A 17,388-nucleotide genomic window follows, 5' to 3' on the forward strand; every position below is an offset into this window, starting at 1 on the left:
GCTGCTCTTTACGTGGTAGCAAGGAATTGGAAGTTGAGGGGGTGCCCATCAATTGGGGAATGGCTGGACAAGTTGTGGTATATGAATACAATGGAATACTATTGTGCTGTAAGAAATGATGAGCAGGAGGAGTTCAGAGAAACCTGGAGGGTCTTATGTGAGCTGATGATGAGTGAGATGAGCAGAACCAGAAGAACATTGTACACAGTATCATCAACATTGAGTGTTGACCTACTGTGATGGACTATATTCTTCTCACCAATGCAATGGTACAGAAGAGTTCCAGGGAACTCATGATAGAAGAGGATCTCCAAATCCAAGAAAAAAAAAAGAAAGAAAGAACTGTGGAGTATAGATGCTGATTGAACCATATTATTTCTTTTGTTTTGGGTGCTGTTGGTTTTTTTTTCTTTCTATTTTGAGGTTTTGCATCACTGCTCTGATTCTTTCTCTTGTAACAGGATTAATGCAGAAATAGGATTAATGTTATTATGTGTATATATATGTGTGTGTATATATATATAGATATATCTATATGTATATGTATAGAGATATATAGATTTAACCTATATCAGATTACCTGCTGTCTAGGGGAGGGGGAGGGAGGGGAGGGAGGGAGAAAAATCTGAAATTGTAAAGCATGTATAAGCAGAAGTTGAGAACTATCTTTACATGTAATGAAAAAAATAAAATACCTCATACATTAAAAAAAAAAAGAATAAATGCCTTCTGACAATTTTCAACAAAAGCATTCCACAGTCAGAATACTAGACAATACTTGTCCTGAGGTAGATTTTACTTCCTTTCAGTTTTCAGGTCAAAGCAAAAATACATCATTATATCTCAGAATATTTTATGTGGCATAATTCTATTGAACAATGGACGCTCCTATGAATTATTTCATATACTTTTGTATGAGTAAGTTTCTTCCACTGATAATATGACAAGTGATAATAAGACCAATTAATTTTTCTTATTTGTCTAAGGTAATGGACCAATTAACATCGTTGGTTCTTCATTGGACCTCAACATTAGCATTTGTGAATGTTTCAAAGTATTAACTCAATAAATAAAATTCAAAAAGAAGAAAGAGAATGTTTCTCAATAACATGAGCTGAGAATATGTAGTGGAGCAGGATTGAAATATAATAACTAGCTATTCCCAACATCTTCACATGATTTGAGATTCAGCTGTCATTGCCAGAAGAACCAGCTTTACCTTTCAGACATTATGACTTTTCATCTTTGGTCCTGAAGTTGAGTCAGATAAGAACTACACTTCTAAGTTGCTCATTACCTTTTAGATTGTCAGCTGTGGAAAGAACTTCACTCATGGACTCATCACCAGAATCAAATGAAGAATATTTTTTTTCTGCCTCGCACACAGAAATGGTGGCCTTTACATCATCAAATTCACTGTCTGAAAGTTCACCATAGATGGAGTCGATGAAATTTTTCTTATTTGTTCTAAAATCTGTTTATAAGAGAGTCTCTCCAACATTTTATCAATAAGAATGTAAGCAAACCTATATTATTATGAAAGCCAAACTATAAGTTCTGAACAAATGAAAAACCAGAAAATTGGTTTTAATCAGTAAATTTGTAGAAATTACATTGAAAGATAACATTTTATTTGGCTCTTTAAACATATTATTCATGAGGTTTTATAAATTTTGATAAATTTTACTCGTACTTCAAGGGGAAAAGATGGATGTGAATAAAGAAATGAACCAACAGAAATAAACACAGAAACATTTCCATTTATTAAGAAGGGAGGCCAATAACTGACAAAAGTGGTTTCTGGCTTCAAAACTGAGGGTAATTTAAGTCTTCATTGCTTTGAATTCTCAGAAACCATTTACTATTTTTGTACAGTATTCTTGGGGTCAAGCAAAAAAGGGGTACTACGATTCACTTATTCTTCCTACAGGCTGGATGGGAAATTTCTAGCATGGAAGTTTGAAGACATATCCCTTTTCTGGAATGTGCTTCCATGCTAGAAATATTCATCTCCCATTCAGTCTTACTAATTGGGACCTCTCTGCCTCTAAAATCTTAGATAAAAAAATCTGAAATGTTTGAGCAAAACTCTGTCCTTCTCTCTAAAATGCCTAGCTTCCTTGAGCATTCTTGAATGATACTGTCATTGAAGTTCTCATGGGAGAAGTTGCAAGAGTTTGGCATAATGATTCACCAGATATTGGAAGCAAACTTTGTAGAATCTTTCTGGACTCCCTCTTCTTGTCCGGGAATCTAACAGGTCCTTTAAATGTATTTTATCCTTGTCCTTCCAGTAATGGTGAAAAGGCTTTATTCATCATGCCCCATCTTTATTCTAATTACATGCCAGTCCTGTTTGTGCCTCTGATTGTGCCCTTTGTACCTTACCAACTATAGACATAAAATGCATTCCTAGCCCTCCATATTTTTCAATGCTTTGGGTGCCTCCAGTTAAGCCAAATAGCCTTCCATTCTGAGTTAAATGTACCAAACAAAACATCTATTGATTTGCATGATTGATCCATCTATTTACTATTTTTTAATCCTAGCAAAAAATCAAAAGAACAAAGGCATTTTTTCAGTGTGGCACAGTGAGAAGTACTCAAGACTTGGGAATCAGGGAACCTGAATTAGTCTTCTGGTTCTGCCACTAACTAAAGCTATGATTTACCTCTTGGGCCTCTGTTTCTTCATCTATAAAATAAGGAGTGGAATAAGATCATCTCTAATTTCCCTTATAGCTCAAAATCCTATGAATTCTGGATCTCCTAGCTGTATGATTAACTAGCTAGTCAGTACTCTCTAACTGGAAGACTAAAAGTGGAAGCTGGATGGTCATTTGTTGTAGAAGGGAATTCATGTTCAGCTACAGATTGGACCAGACAAACTCTAAATTCCTGTCCAACACTTATATTCTATATTTCAAGTCACTTTTTCTTTTTCTGAGCTTTAATTTCACCATCCTTCAATTTGGAGATGGGAGACTGGGTCATTCAGTTTTGGAACTCCCATCCTGAGGTTTTATTGTCCTGATTGGTGAAGACCCATTATATCTAGCTGGTCCCAGATCTAACCACACCACATATCCATCAACCTGTTACATACATCTCACCACTCTATTTTCCACCTCTTGCTAGGGAAACAGTAATCAAATCAGAACCACCATCATTCCAATCAATTGTTGTATTGTTCCACTGGCCATCACTGCAGCTTCTCACACCAAGATCCTTCTCTAGTCAATACTTCAGCATCCAGGGGGCGGCTAGGTGGCGCAGTGGATAAAGCACTGACCCTGGATTCAGGAGTACCTGAGTTCAAATCTGGCCTCAGATACTTGACACTTACTAGCTGTGTGACCCTGGGCAAGTCACTTAACTCCCATTGCCCCACAAAAAAAACAAAACCCAAATAAAGGCCAAAGGCCCAAATCTGTAACACTTAAAAAAAATAATAAAATTATATTTTAAAAAAACTTCAGCATCTGAATGATTTCTCATCTTAGAATGTAAGAGTCTGAAAGCTGGAACTATTTCATTTTTGTCTTTGGATCTCTAGTTCCTGGTGCTATGCTGGCATGTAATAAATGACAAATAAATGTTAGATTGAGTGAGTGAGCCACCTCCTTCATTCTTTCGATACTTTAAAACTTAATGGGGGGGGCAGCTAGGTGGCACAGTGGATAAAGCACCGGCCCTGGATTCAGGAGTTCCTGAGTTCAAATCCGGCCTCAGACACTTAACACTTACTAGCTGTGTGACCCTGGGCAAGTCACTTAACCCCATTGCCCCGTAAAAAAAAAAAAACAAAAAAAACAAAAAAAACCAAAAAAAAAAAACTTAATGGGTCTTTGGGAATATGGAGCTTTGTGAATCTTTGTTGTTCAGTCATTTCAGGCATCAATCTTGGTGATCACATTTGAGCTTTTCTTGGCAGAGATACTGAAGTGGTTTGCCATTTCCATCTCCAGCTCATTTTACAGATTATGAAAATGAGGCAAGCAGGATTAAGTGACTTGTCCAGGGTCACATAGCTAGTAAGTGTCTGAGATCATATTTGAATTCATGAAGATAAGTTTTCCTGACTTCAGGCACAGGGCTCTCTATCAACTTAGCCACCAAGCTTCCCTTATGAACCTTGAAGCCCTATTATTGTCACTATCTTAAATATATACAATGGCAATAATCAAATTTCACATGCTATACTTTAACTCAATACTTACAAAACCAAGTTGTTAGTATTCTAAAAACACAAGAGTGATCTCATGGAAGAGTCACTAGATTTGGAGTCAAAGGACATGAATTAAAATCCTTACTCTACTGACTAACTGGGTGACCTGAGGGAAGCCCTTTCTGGGCTTCAGTTTCCTCATCTATAAATGAGAGATTTGAACAAAATGATCTCTAAAGTTCCATTCCAATTTTAATTCCAATTTTTGATAATATTAATATATCTCATTAAACTTTTATAAAATGCTTTACATAAATTCTCTTTTGATCCTCACAGTATTCCTGTAAAGTAGGTGGTATATGTATTATGAACACATTTACCCATTTTACAAATGAGTAGACTGAGTCTCAGAGAAGTTCAGTGATTCACCTAATGTTACACAGATAGTAAGCATCAGAGTTGGTATGAATGGGGAAAGATCTTTCAACTCCAGGTACATTAACCATGTCACCAGCTACTACATATAAATCTTATGTTCTCCACCTCACAAATATTATATTTTTTAAAAACCCAACACTTTAATTATTGCTCCAAAACTGCCACAGAAAAGAAGAGCAGATGAAAAGAGCTGAAAGTAAGTAATGTATTCTTATCAGAATGCTATAAGAAAACACCTGTCAATCTAAACCAAATGTGTTAAACAATTTAATGGTATTTGTGACAATGAGAAGCCCTCACGTTGAAGGAACCCAAAAGAACACCAGAAGGTAAGAAGCTGGTTTTCATCCAAAGAAAATTGGTTTTTTCAAAAAACAACTCTGCAGCAGCTTGGCTTTAAAAGGATGTCCATCTGTTAATAAACAAGTTATAATATACTATGTAAAATGTTTTATATTTTTACAGTTTTAATAAATGACAAAGTGCCCTCTATAAAAAAGTAAAAATAAAAATTGACCACAAAATTAACTAGATGGTCAACCTTCAATAGTACAAATTCTTTGTCTCTTCATTTTCTTATATGCTTGCTTTTCATTGTGGTAAAGTGAGGAAAGAATGTAGAGACAACACTAAGCACAAACCTCCAGGTATTCCCCCTTAAGAGTCATCAGGAATTTTTATTTGTCTCTTATAGAGATAGGACCTCAAGAAGAAGCATAATGTGGATAGAGAGCTTTTCTCAGTCACCTCTGACATAAAATAGCAAGTGTAGAATCTCTCAGGGCCAGAAGGCAAATCTCTAAGGCTATAAGATATGGAGCACTTGTGGATTTACAATGGTATAGGGTATTTTCTTATTTTCTGACCTTTATACCAGTGTAGTGGTGAAGAGTTGATAAGGATAACCTTGATAACCTTGATCAATGGATTTCCCACCACCTCACTTGATAATCAAAGTCAAAAGGCAAGTAACAGAAACAACATAGGGTTAATATTTACAAAGTGTGATAGAATTAGAGGGTGGCCAGCCATTGGCTCTAAAGGATTTGTCATGCCTCTTGGTCCCCAAAGGGACAATTGAGAGGTCCTCTTTTGAAATTGAGTCATCAATCAATCAATAAATGTTTATTAAGAGCCTACTATGTTCTAAACACTGTGCTAAGCACTGGGGCACTTATACATATTCTCTTGGAAGTCAGCAGAGGCAAGAACTCTGATAAATGTGTGTAACCCCTGGAATCAGAAAAAATATACAACTATGGATTCAAGAAAGAATTGCCCTGGCAATCAGGAGTCAAGTTGTATGAAGTATAGGCCCAGAAGAAACCCTACATCCAGAGGGAAGCAAATGTTAGGAGACTTGTTAAAAGACAAGATAAACAGGGACTAGCAGTGCTGGAAGTATGAGTTCCTTATGCCTCCATATCCATACTGGTAAATATTATGTTTATGTCCCCTCTACCCATTAGTGATACATGTAGTTATCAGAGAGTAAACCCTTGGTTGATGAGGGAGAAATGATTGTTATTAATGTTCCTATGCTACCATCTCATCAAATGAATTTGTTATGATCCAATTGTGTAAACCAGCTAATATTATTATTAATAATAATAACAAACATTTATCTAGTACTTACTATGTGTCAGGCACTAAGTCTTTGTAATTATCTCATTTTAACTTCACTGGTGGGGGCTCATGAACTATAGTTTTAGAAATATGTACCCAAAGAATACCTTGAAAATGGAATGGTAACTAACTTGTAAGCATGTTAGGGCTTTATAGCCTAAGTGGGGAGGTGAAAGGTTGAACAAAATCATTGATCTAGTCCAAAAATAAAAGGTAGAAATATTATATACAATAGATTTAGAGTCAGAGAACCTGGGTTCCTGTAAACTTTTTCTGAATGGCATGGCATTAGGAAAATCATTCCCCTAGTATGTTAGAACAGAAAAATGGTCCTCATAAACATGAAATAGTCCAGGAAAAAAATAGTGCCAGTTAAAAAAAATAATGAACTTGGTTTTTGCTTTTTTAAAATTTACAATAAATATCTTGATCCAAACCCAGATATGTAGCTTCTATGTGGAATGTCATTGAGAACCAATGAAAGAGGGGAGGGGGGCTGGGAAGTGGCAGGTAGGAAGGTCTTTGAATAGCCAAAATAGATGTCATACAATCATTACAGTAAACTTCATGTAATTTTCTCATAGCAGAGACCTTTAAGTCCTTACTCAAAATCTACTTATTCTTATTTATTAAATAAGTCCAACACCTTTTTTATATGATTTCCAAGTTCACAGAATAGAATAGAATATTAGAATAAGGTTAAGGAGCTACTCCAGGAATCCATGCTCATACAGTTGACAGACTGATGAAGGAGGAAACAGAAAAACTATAAAAAGCATACACAAAACCTCCAATGGCACAGTATTCTGAGAGCATTGATTGTAAAAGCAAATGGAAGTCTATACCCCAGTAGCCCCTAAGGGACTTTTTTCACTTGCAGCCTATTACAACAACTGATAATAAATGTCTTCATGTAGTAGTAGTTCTACGATTACTGATGATCATGATGATGATGATTGCTTGTATTTATAGAATACTTTAATATTTACAGAGCATTTTACATGAGCCTTACAACAACCCTCTTGCATTATCATTGTTCCCATTTTATGAAAAAAAGAAAATGCATCTGGAGAGAACTTAAGTGATTTGCCCACAATCATACAGCTAATAAGTATCTGGGGCAAAATGTGAACTCATGTCTTCCTGAGTCCAAAACCTACACTCTATCTGCTATGCCACTTAGCTACCTCTGAACAGTGAATATATTGGCCATCTCTTCTCGGCAACATACTTAGAGCTGGTCCCCTTCTGGTGACACATTGATCCTAGCCTTCTACTAGGATACCATGCATAAAATATATGCACTACCAGAGCCTATAGAGGGCCCTCATTTGCTTTCCCTCTCAATCCCCTACTGATCTATACATCACAGAGAAATATCCACTTAGAAGACTTAAAGGGGAAAGACAAATTCTGTTTTCACTCTTTCTCTTGTTTTAATCATGCTTTTTGAGACTTGAATAGCCTTTTCTTCCAATAAGGAAAATGAAAGATCCTTCCCCCATATGCCACTGTTGGTACATGGGAGCAAGGACATGTGGTCATTTTGATAGTATCTTAACAACATGAATGTTTCTCATCTTTAAAAAAATTTTACTTTCCCAATTGCATGTAAAAACAATTTTTAAAATTTCTTAAAAATTTCGAATTCCAAATTCTCTGCTCTCTCCTCTCCCTCACTAAGATAGTAAGCAATTTGATATAGGTTATGTATGTGCAATCATTCAAAACAAATCTCCATATGAGTCATGTTCTGAAAGAAAACACAAACCAAACACACAAAACTGAAAAAAACTTCAAGTGACAAATAGCATGTTTCAATCTGCATTCAGATTCTATCAATTCTTTCTCTGGAGGTGGATAGCATTTTTCATCATGAGACCTTTGGAAATGTCTTGGATCATTGTCTGAGAATAATTAATTCATTCACAGCTGATCATCATACAATATTACTATTACTATGTACAATATTCTCCTGATTCTGCTCACTTCACTTTGCATCAGTTCACAAGTCTTTACAAATTCTTCTGAAAGCATCCTGATCATTTATTATAGGAAAATAATATTCTATCACAAATCATGTAAAATAACTTGTTCAGCCATTCCCCAGTTGATGGGTATCCCCTTGATTTCCAATTCATTGTCACCATAAAAAGAGCTGCAATAAATATTTTTGCATATATAGGTCTTTTTTTTTCTTCTCTTTCTTCAGGATATAGACCTAGTAGTGGCATTGCTAGGCCAATGTTTCTATGGGCATAGTTCTAAATTGTTCTCCAGAATTATTGGATCAGCTCATAGTTCCATGCATTAATGCCCCAATTGTCCCACATTCGCTCAAAGATTTATTACTTTTCTTTTCTGTCATATTAGCCAATTTGATAGGTGTTGGGTGGTACCTCAGAGTTGTTTTAATTTGCATTTCTCTAACCAATTGTGATTTAGACCACTTTTTTTATATGACTATGGATAATGTTGATTTCTTTATCTGAAAACTATCTATTCAAACATCCTTTGACTGGATGTTTCTCATCTTGATAGTTTCCCTGGGTATTTGAGAGTTCTAGAACCACTAGGCAGTCTGGGTAAGTGACGACAGGAATCATAAACTGCAGCCACTATAATGCTCAGAGGAAAGATGATCAGGAGGTTGAGCCCAAGTATGCCCTTGCTTATAAAAAGATATGGACCTTGAAGGAGTTGCTAGGACAGTTGCAGAGCCAAAATGAAAGTTCAATGACTGCTTGGAAGTCATATAAATTGTAACATTTCACGTTTTGATATCTTAAGTATCAAGCCTAGGGGAAGTATAATTAAAGTTATGGGTTACTGTTTACATCTTTGTCAGCACATGCTCATGAGATTTTTGTGATTTAAACAGTTCTGTGGAGAAAATAAATAGCTGTCCTATATCTGACCTACATTGTAGATTGAATATCTATGTAAAAAGATCCTAAAAGTTCCTTTTTAGAAGACCCTAGGAATAAGTCATTTATAAATTTTAAGTGATTTCCCTAGGGGTCCAAGACATAGGCATAAAGACACAAAATCTCTGTTCTCTTTCATTAGAAACCAATTTCCCCTCTGGCAGAGGATCCCCCAACATCATGAACTAGAAAGCTGTACCACTGAATATCAGAGGGTGATATAAGGTTTGATATCACCAGTTTAAGAAAGGGATGTAAGTAATATATTTTTTGAAGACTTACAGTCAAAATGTATAAAATAAAGATCAAAAAGTTTTATTGCTTAAAAGGACTAACTGGCTGCTACCTGGAAAACTCAGTTCTTCAGAATTATTCATTGTCCAAAAGGTTCCACTTGTCACATAGATGTTCACAATATCATTATGAACAGAACATACTCAGCATGGCATGTGACCTAGCACATAGGAACCACTTGACGATGTTTGGTAACAGTATATGATGAGTTACGACAATGCTTCCTTACTACCCCTAGAGAGAGAACTGACTTTACTAGAGAAACATATATAATGGCAGAGCCAAGACTACCAGTCTCCTGACTCTTAGGCACAGCACTCATTTCACTAGGGCAGGATCACTGATTTATCCACTGAGACTGATCCCAACTGTTTTGATAATAAAAGTATCTCACAATGCTAAATATTGCTTTAAGGTGTACAAAGTGCTTTCTTCACAGCACTCCTGTGATCTGGGTAGTATAAGTATTATTGTTGCTTCCATTTTTCAGATAGGAAAACTGAGACTCAAAGAAATTAAGCAGCTTGACCATGGTCATCCAGCTAACAAATGTTGAAGTCTGTACTTAAATCTACACTTGGATACCAGTATCTAGGAAAGGGATGGATCACGGAATCATAAATTTGGAATTGAAATTGACCTTGGAGATGCCAACTCCCTCATGTTACAGATTTAACCAAATCACTTGGCTAGTAAGCAGCAGACCCAATATTTGAACCCAAGTCTTTCAACTACAAATCCGGAGCTTTTTCTACTACATTAATGTTTTATGAGTTCTCACACTAAAAATAAGTGTTTTATTAGTAGTGTAGGCTAACCATACTGATTTGTTTGACCTCTCCCTCCTCTCCCTCCTCCCTCCCTCTCCTTCTCCCTCTCCCTCTCCCTCTCTCCCTTTCCCCTTGTAAGAAAATAATGGGCTTTGCCAATTCCCAAAGACCCCAGCTGGGATTGATTTGGACTGATTGGATTGACTGAGATTGACTAACTTCACCCTCTTCCTTTCCCTGTCCCTCTCTCTCTCTCTCTCTCTCTCTCTGTCTCTCTGCCTCATATGTGAGAAAGAACTTCCTCCCTCCCTTCCCCCCCAAATAGCATAACCTGGACTCACAAACAACCTCTCCACTGAGCCCTAGTGCTTTCTCCCCAAGCCCTACCTAGAGGAAACTGGGCTTGAGAAATGGGTGCAGCTTTTTATTATGATGGTCTCACATCAGTTGGTCCTAAGTGGAGGAGGCTAACAAATCAATGACTTCAAAAGGAATATAATATTCAAATATTTGAAATGGTGGTTATTAAAACTCGTAATTCAGTCTCTGCAATGTGACATGGCCTTTATTAAAGAAGTTTCTCAATTTCTTGGCTCACTATATAATGTGAGATATGAAGTAATGATATTCATTGCTAACCACAAGGACATTCTCCTTCATTTGAAGGATATAAACACTGAATATTTATTTTTAGGAACAAGAAGAGTTATACTATATTACTTTCCAATAATTTTATAAGAATTCAATAAACAGATTATGAACATCATAAATCTCAGTTTATTAAAATGGTAATGTCTGCTGAGTAATGTGATAGGTTATTCCATCAAATAAGAAAATATCAATGTATGATCTAGGGCACCTTGGATCATTGATTAGGGGTCTATTTGTATAGGTGCCTGAAGATCTATTTTTTATGATTTCCAATCAGACAAACACAGAGGAAAAATAATAAACTTTTATTCACTCTACATATATGCTTGCTCATGTCCTTATTCTACTAGTAGACTATTATCTTAGTGCTGGCTTTTTTACTAGCTTGCTGTATAACTTTGTATAAGTCACTTTGGGTCCCTGGGCCTCACTTTCCTCATCCAGAAAATAAAGGTATTGGATGACATTATATGTAAGGTCCCAGATAGACAGCAAGTCACTTTGTCTCCCTGAAACTCACAACCCTCCTCAATAAAACAGGGGGATTGACTTAAATGACCTCTGAGTTTCCTTTCAGCTCTGAATCCATGATCCTATAATCTTAATCACTGGCCTTGTTCTAATGTTATAGGGCCTTGTAAATGTCACTGCAATTGATGACACCTTGATTTCTTCACCAGAAAATGGAAAAAGAAAGTAGCCCCTATGAAGAACTCATCCTACATAAAATACATACAAATATATTATGTATGAGGTGAAGTAGCACAATGACAAAGGAGAAATAAAAAAATTTTAAGGAGGAGAGACCACTTTTAGATCTGGAGATCAATGAAATTAGCACTGTGGAGCTGGCAGTTGAGGTAGTCTTAAAGGAAGAAAGGGTCAGAGTTTAGGCAGTACTATATTTCAAGCTCTATAGAACAGCCTGAGTAATGAGCATCTATCTAATCTATCATCTATATAAAAAGTAAGAGAGAGAGAGAGAAAGACAGAGAGAGAGAGAGACAGAGGGAGAGAGAGATTGAGAGACTGAGAGAGGGAGAGAGTCAGAGACAGAGAGAGGTAGGGGGGAAGGTAGAGTCAAACAAACAAACAAACAAACAAAAGATCATTAGTAACTTTATAGAGAGTAGTTTCAGTTGAGGGATAAATTAAGAAGCCAGATTGCAAAGAGTAGAGAAGCAAGTGAAAAGAAAATGAAGCTTTACTGTGAAAGGAGAGAAAGGATGATGACTTGATCCAATGAATCCGTGATCTTGTTGATATAAACATTCCTTTGAATGATATGCATTAAACACATCCATGCCTGCCTCATCTCATGATTCTCCTGTCCACATCCTCTCATAAATTTATTATAAAAGGTCTATCCAAAGTGCAGGGAGGGGGGGCGGGCAGGGTACAGTCCTTCTGTTTAGCATTTATATAGTGCTTTTGGATTTGTAAAGTGCTTTACATGTTATCTCACTTAATCTTCACAAACAGCCCTATGAATTGGGTATTATTATTCCCATTTCACAGGTGAAGAAACTGAAGTAAAGAGAAATTAAGTAATTTTCCCAGGGTCACAGAGCCAGGAAGTGTCTGAGGCAAGATCTGAACCTGGATTTTCCTGATTCTAAATCCAACTAAAAGTAATAGGGTGGGGCAGCTAGGTGGTACAGTGGGTAGAGCACTGGCCCTGGATTCAGGAGGACCTGAGTTCAAATCCAGCCTCAGACACTTGACACTTAACTAGCTGTGTGACCCTGGGCAAGTCACTTAACCCCAATTGTGTCACCAAAAAAAAAAAATTAATAAGGAACCCAGTGGAGTACCTTAAGTAGAGAATTGAATTTAGCCATATCTGTGTTTTAGAAATAGCACTTTGTCATTTGTGTAAAGTATAGATTGGACTGGGGAGATAAATACCATTTGTTACACTATATAGCTTCTTGAACCTACTTTTGTAAATGATAGTCCAAGAGCCCCTATCTTCACCCCAAGAGTCTTTCAGGAAGCTCTCTTATTTCACTGTTAAAATGAGAATCTGTTCAATCTGATGGCCTCCTTTTTCCCTCCCACCAAACTACTTGTTCCTGCTATTTCTCCATTTCTTTCTTCTTCCCCTTTCTTCCTTCAGGACAACTGGACTAAGGTATTCAAACTACTCTAAGGCTACTTCTTAAAAGGTTTCCGGGGGCAGCTAGGTGGCGCAGTGGATAAAGCACCGGCCCTGGAGTCAGGAGTACCTGAGTTCAAATCCGGCCTCAGACACTTGACACTTACTAGCTGTGTGACCCTGGGCAAGTCACTTAACCCCCATTGCCCCGCAAAAAAAAAAAAAAGGTTTCCAAAATGGTTAGGGACAAGGACATGGAACCAGCTGATTTTGTCCCAGGTGCTCCTATTGAAGGGAAAAAAAAAAGGTTTGGTATTCTTCTTTATATTATCTAATATCAACTAGGCACTCCTGACATTTTGTGGGCCAGGCCTCTGCTAGTTCAGGTTTGACACTGTAATAAAATGAGATAAGCATATGTCATTCAACATTGAAAAACTGGCATCAGTATAGCAAGATTATTCAAGAAGGATAGTAATGAGGACACTTTCAATTGATTTAGCCTTGCCTGAGTTGTCCACCATGACCTACCAACCAGTAAGCCCTTAGAGGGTCTTCTGTTCTCAAGTGACCAGAAAGTAATGTCAACAGCCTGAACCTTTTGTCCCCCAAAACAATCAAGAGTGAAAGATGGTCTAGATATCTTTTCCATACCTTTAGCTTAACTCATATAGAGGTTGGGGTGAGGAAATTCTTCTACAACACGAGGAAATCTATTTATCTTTGATGTTCTATCATGTTTTCCATAAGGACTCTCCTCCTTCTCCTTAAGCCTCCAGTACCATCTGCTATCCCTCTTTCTTAGATCAAATGACCTTGCTTCCTACTTTCCTGAGGAGACTGAGATCATGAATGTCCTTATCTCCCTAGCTCTGCACCTGAAAACCTTCATAGACCTTTACCAATCTACTTTTTCCTTAATTTCAGATTCCAAGAAAGAGATGGCTAAGTACCTACTGCTCCTTCTTGTGCCTTTGACCGCATTTTCTTCTATTCCCTTTATGAGTTTGCCCCCTTTCCCATTTCACTTACAGTCTCTCCCTTCTGGCTTTTCCCCCACTACTTACAAATGTACACAATTTTCTCCCATCCTCATATCCTTTAAAAAATTCTTTTTGTTTTATTATTCTCTCAATTTCCTTTTTTATGACTAGTCTCCTTTTAACTGCTACAAAGAAGAATCTACACTTGCTAATGAAAACTTCACAATCTATTGCTTCCAGTAACGATTGGAATGATGCCACCTGCTAGAGACTTACTGTAGGAAAGGTCTGCCATGAGGAGAAGGTGCCTGAGGGCAAGACATGTGGCTTTTCTTTGGCGTCAGGAAGTGATGTTTGCTTGTAAGAGGAAGAGAGGGTGAGGCTGGGGCTCTCGCTCTTTTTTGTGAGGACTCTGGTGGAGAGTGGAGCTAAAGATTCACTCTCCCTTTGATAGATAGATGAATCTATGCCTTTCTCTCTTCACCAAATTCCTATTCTCCTTAATAAACAAATTCTTATTCTCCTTAATAAATGCTTAAAAGTCTAACTCTTGCTAAAGCTTATAATTTATTGGTGACCATTAGATAGACAGACTAGCTAGAATTTTAGCCACTTATATTCCCAACACCTTTCAGATTGGATTCAAATTCTACCACAATACTTTAAACTGCTCTCTCAAAAATTAAAGACCTCTTAATTGTTAAATTCAGTAGTCTGTTTAGTCCTTATTGTGCCCTTGGTGAACGTCAGGGAACTCTCTGGGCTTTTCCAATTTGTAAAATGAGAGACTTGCACTAAATAACCTCAAAGGTGTCTTTCAGGTGGGGAAGGGAGATATATCCAGAAATTAGAGTGACATAGACAAAAATATATCAATAAAAATAAAATAATTCAACTCAAATAAAAGTATATTGAATTGTGTAACTGAAGTTTAATACCAACAACAGGTATTGGGATAGGCTCTGAGGATCTCTATTTGAATTGGGGTTTGAGAAACTGGAACCAATAAACTGATATATGAATGTTAGTTATTATGATAAGGTTTACATAGAATTTTACACATTATCTTGCATATCTATCAACAATGGACCTATGAAGTAGATACTCTAGATAACATCAGTATCATTCCCCAGTTGAAAGCATTCAAGTTCAGGGAAGTTCAGTAACTTAGACATTGTTACAAAACCAGTAAGTGTCAGAGGAAGGATTCAAACCAAGACCTATTCTTTACTTTTTTAAATCACTATTAAATTTTATTTTTAACTTATGGAATAAAAGAAGCATTTTCATAACTTAGTACAATTAAAAAGATGATTGCATATGAAACTGCAAATGTACAATTTGCTATTCCTTTCAAATATATGACAAAATAATCATGTAAATTTTTTTATATCCCCTATATATAGAGAGAAAGAGAGATGTGGATGTGTGTGTGTGAATGTGTGTATATGTATGTGTATGTTTATAGATATGTGTGTATATATATATATAATTATTCTATACATACTTCAATTTATCAATTCTTACTCTGGGTGTAGACAGCATCTTTCTTCATATGTCCTTTATAGTTAATTTGGGTCTTTAGAATAGTCAAAAAAACTTATTTGTTCAAAGTCATTCTTAAAACAATATTGCTGTTACTATATACAAAGTTCTCTTGGTTCTTTTCATTCACTCTCTGTTATTTTGTGCAAGTCTTTCCTTGTTTTTTCTAAGATCATTGAGCTTATCATTTCTTATAGCATAGTAGTATGCCATCAAAATCCTATATCACAACTTGTCAGCCATTCTCCAATTGATGGGCATTCTTTCAACTTCCAGTTCTTTTCTACCACAAAGAACGACCACAAAATATTATAAACATTTTAGAACATACAATTTCCAAAGTCTATTCTTACCCTAAGTCCAATGCTCTTTCCTAAGTCTACACCACCCCGCAGGTAGAGAAAAGGGAGACATTTCAGACACAGGAAATCACATAAGCATTTCCATATCTCCATTGTAACTCTTAGTACTCTCCCTCAACACCACTGATTCAATATTGTTTAGATGCTACAACCTATTTGCCCTCTATATTAATAGATGACAACCTCTAAGCAGTGGCAAATTCTACACAACCCTTCAGTGAGTCCAGACAACTGGCTGTAGGCCCTATTGGCACCTAGATGTGTAATGTAGAACACTTGGTCTGAAAAAAGATTACCTTTCATTTCCTCAATTACTGCTTATGAATGTATTTGAGTTGTTTACTCACCACTGACCATTTTACATATCAGAAAATGATTATCCAAGGTGACCATGGAAATATCATGATTCCTTTTCCATGAACATTTGCCAACATATAGACTTGGGTGAAAATTTGAACTGTGATTGTGATCATAAGAATAGTTTACCATTTGAAAAAATCCATCTACCCTATTTTTTCCACTTTAGAAGAAGCTACCTTGTTCCTACCCTAACCAAGAATTCAGTAGTATGAGAGATCACAATCTTTCTGTTAGAGGCACCTTTATAATGTATAGGTCCCTCTTGCCCTACCATCTGGCCAACAGCTTGTCCTCTGTGGTGGGTAACAACAACAGGACTTTTCTTCCCATTTTAAGCTGCCTCCTTCTGGCAAGCTTGCTACAGTGGTGCTCTTATTTTAACATGGGCTCATTCCAAGTTCTCTTGAGCCAGCTGGAAAGAATTAGCTAACTTGTCCCTTATGTTCATTATATACTCTACAGTATTCCTAGAATCATTCATTCTAGTTCTGTTTAATGAGGGCCAAGAAGGACTACTTGGCTGGCTTGAGAGAGGAAAAGAAAAATACACATAGCTCCTGGAAGTTTCCTTTTTGCAAGGTTGTTCTTAGAATACTATGGAAATTGGATTTTTAAAAGATGCACCTAAATTCCAGTGGGGTAGGATTTTCATCACCATTTATGAGGGTATTTTCTAAGGTCATATGACATCCAAAGAAACCCTCTAGGTTTTGACCCTTATTTTCTCAGCCTTCAAAGTAATGTCTATCCAAGGGAGTTCATTAATGGGTGAGACTTCCTGTAGATAGCAAGCTGCTAACATTCTTCCCTTGGACTATGAGTCTATGACCAGTTATAGAACCCAGTATCTGAAAGGACCTTGCTGCTGCATTTGAGGGACAAAGAGTTATATGTATTCATAACCCTCAGTAAGGCTAGGGTATCACATTCATGGAAAACTCATAATAGGTTTGGATGCAGACATAATGGTCATATTAACTAATACTTACACAACAATTTTTTTTTTAGTGAGGCAATTGGGGTTAAGTGACTTGCCCAGGGTCACACAGCTAGTAAGTGTTAAGTGTCTGAGGCCGGATTTGAACTCAGGTACTCCTGACTCCAGGGCCGGTGCTCTATCCACTGCGCCACCTAGCTGCCCCCTTACACAACAATTTGATGCTTTCA

The sequence above is a fragment of the Dromiciops gliroides genome, chromosome 2 (genome assembly GCF_019393635.1).
Source record: "Dromiciops gliroides isolate mDroGli1 chromosome 2, mDroGli1.pri, whole genome shotgun sequence".
NCBI classification, from domain to species: Eukaryota; Metazoa; Chordata; class Mammalia; order Microbiotheria; family Microbiotheriidae; genus Dromiciops; species Dromiciops gliroides.